We start from the raw sequence: 3,579 nt of genomic DNA on the forward strand, positions 1-3,579 counted from the left end.
TTGTGACATGTTTTCTAAAGTTACTGGCACCGATTGAAGTCTAGCGATGCAGCAATCAATCATCAAGTGAGCTTTTGCAAAAGCTTTCATTTATTTAGAAAAGTATGGAAAGTATGTGTGCACATGCAGAAAAGTTGGCCTTAAAATAAATGCAAACAAAACCGAATTCGTCTCGAATGGCTTAGAGAATGATATCTCACATTTCACCGAAGACAGGAGCGAAATCAACCACAAGACGGTTTTTTGTTATCTCGGGAGCAAAATAACACCAACAGGCGAAACATCCGAAGATATTGCAAATCAGAGTAAAGTCCGCGGTGCTTGTGCACAATAAAACAATATAAAACATATGGTCTGCAAAATTCTTTTCACTCAATACCAAACTTCGAATCTTCAGTTCCAATGTAAAATCTGTGCTGCTGTATAGTTGCGAGTACTGGGCATTAACATCTGAGCTGATTCGGAAACTGCAATCCTTTTCGAACTCTTACTTGCGCAAAATTTTAAGGATATGATGACCGCATATCATTTCTAATGCTGATCGACCAATGAGCTCCCCATCGAGCTAACCATCAAACGCAGACGATTTGATTGGATAGGTCATACACTGCGCAAAGAAGGCGGCGAAGTCTGCAGGGCCGTTCTTTCTTGGTATCCACAAAGCGTAAAAGCTGTGGTACTCTAAAGGCCTTCAGGCAACGTATGATAGATGCCAACCTAAAGAACTCCAATACTAAGAGGAATAATCTTAAACAAGTGGTTAAAAACCGTAACGACTTCTATAACTTTGTTTTGGCTCCAGCCGAATTTAAAGGCTATTATGTATATTTTTTTCAATATTTTACAGTATACCAATAAGTATAGATGGTATTAAATATTAAAAAAATAAAATTGTCATACGCTATTTTTTATCAACATTTTTATTTTTATTTTTTGGTTTTTGAGTACGAGATGTAGTTTGTGTGGAGACGTAATTTGTGAGTTAACTTTACAAATGTCATCTAATTATTTATATCTTTGGAGAAGATAAGGAGCAGCAAGTGAAATGCCTAGACTTTAACAACTGTCTGTTTATTTGCTTTTTGTAACACAACGATAAATATAGATAACATAGTTAGATGATTAATTGAAGGTCATTACAGCAGCATGAATTTTAAGACAATTTCAGGTTCTCAGCAACATTTTTAACAGTCTTAGTCTTTTTTAAACCTTTTTTTTAGTTACAAGTTTAATCATGATGAAAGCGCTACAACCATGTACATACATATATTTATATAATATACCATATTAGGGTGCATCACTCTCCATGCCAAAAAAAAAACGGAGTTATATAATTTATTGTATTCTAAGACTTCTGCTACGATATTTTGGGAAAATATTAAGATTTATGAGAGCTGAACGATTTGAATGTACATACCTCCAAAAATCGAGATTTATATAAAAAAGCCACTATTATTGGCCCTGCTTCTACTCCAAATTTGTGGTGTATGCCTTGCTGTTATCCCACAAATGGAGAAATCTATATTTGTGTGGCGCTTCCGAACGCCAGATGGTTTTTATGAAAATATTTCCTCATGAGAGAAATGCATGCGATTGCTTGCAAACAACTTTTTTCTATAATTTTATGTTTCATGACCACAGTGGACTTCGAAAGCGCACCCATTCAATTGTAGTCATACACAACCCATTGGATTACGGCGACACTATAGTGGGTCTGTTAAAATCAAATACCCCAATGCGTACAGTTGAGCATAAGCAGAATATATACATATCTACATAGTAGTTGCTCAACTGTTTTTTTTATAAATTTCACCTATAGAAATTCTGAAAAGCTGGATATCAACTTCAATAGAAAATTAATATGTATTTAAATACTTAATTCAGTATATAATAAACCATTATCGATATGCTAAATTGTAGAATTTAGTATTTATGAATCTGTGTAAAGAAAAAGAGGCATGTCCTAAATAAAAGAAGAAGAAGAAATTCTGCAGCAATTAATGTAGGCCTAATATATCTTTCAGGCGTGGATGCCAACCGATTAATGCTCAGTAAGCATAAACCAATGGTATATACAGATATAAGAGCAATTAACCATTTTTATGGTTCATTTCGTGCTAACTATGTATACCAGTTTTGCTGCCTTACATCATACACCATTTATTTTAAGAAAGAAGTATGTTCTGCTCTTGAACCCAAAATTTTTTTACTGAGAGCTGACAGGGTCCGGCACTCAAAGTATAACCAACTTCAGATCGCTCGCTCAGCTGATGCCCGTGCATCACCTGTCTGTTAGTTGGCTAAATGACAGTCCATAGTATTGTTTACAAGCGCGCGGTAGCATTTTGCCAAAGTAAACACGGAAAAAGAAAATCAATAACGGATTTCAAACATAATAGTGTGATCGCATTATATTTGGCTGGAAAATCACAACAAGCGATTCTTCGCGAGCTCGAGCACCTTGAAGTAAATAAAGTTTTTGTTTATCGCACCATTACTCGTTACAATGATACTGGTAGCATCGCGAAACATCATGGAGGTGGTCATTAATTGCAACGCCACGTGAAATGATTCAAAAAGTGAAGAAGCGACTTGAGCGAAGTCCCCAACGAAGTGCCAATCGAATGGCGGAAGAACTGAAAATATGTGGCCGTAGCATCCGCCGTATACTGAAAAACGATATCTCAAAGTCCCTCACACCAAAGCAGCAACAAGTCAGACATGAGAGAGCGAAGGAGTTGTGTTTTCTGACGAGAAAATTCTTCAAATCGAGTAATTCGTAAACCCTCAAAACGATAGGGTTTATTTGACTGACCGTTCATACGAGAGTTCGAGTTATTGATTGGCCACCAGGCGGCAGCACCCGCCACAGATAATGGTTTGGGCCGCTATCACCGCAGATGGGCGCTCTCCAATCGTTTTCATCGAGCCTGGCGTCAAGGTAAATGCCAAATATCATGTTATCGGGAAAGTGTTCTGGAGGTTACTTTGAAGTCGTGAGCAGACAAACATTTCGGTGGCAGATCATTGCCCTACTCGGCACCCTCTCACAAATCTCAAGTGAACCAAGAATGGATAAAAGCAACGTTCCGAACTTCATAACGTCCACGCAATGGCTTTCAAATTCGCCAGACTCGAATCCACTGGATTATTCACTTTAGGTTATTTTCTAAACGATGCAGCAATCTTGAGTTGCTGAAAAAATCTATTGCCCCCGAGTGGGCCAAAAATATCTGCAAATCACATTCGGGCAGCTTGAGATTCGTTTCTGGAGCGTCTCAAGGCCATTGTCAAGGCAAAAGTTGGTCATATCGAGCAAAAGTAAATTGGCTCTTAATTTTGTTAATTTTTGAATTGAATAAAAGTAATTATCTAAACTAGATGTATAATCTTTTTAATTGGTTACAATTCGAATGCTGGACCCTGTAGATATTAGTTAACAGTATTTAGCATTGATTAAGAGGAGTGCTACAACAACAACAACAGGAAGTGAGGTATTTAAACTTTTTTAGCAAAGCTTGTTATTTTTATTTTCAGATGAACTACTAATGCCTCAAGTATATCGTGTCAAAATTTCAA

The sequence above is a fragment of the Anastrepha ludens genome, chromosome 6, assembly GCF_028408465.1.
Source record: "Anastrepha ludens isolate Willacy chromosome 6, idAnaLude1.1, whole genome shotgun sequence".
Classification (NCBI taxonomy): domain Eukaryota; kingdom Metazoa; phylum Arthropoda; class Insecta; order Diptera; family Tephritidae; genus Anastrepha; species Anastrepha ludens.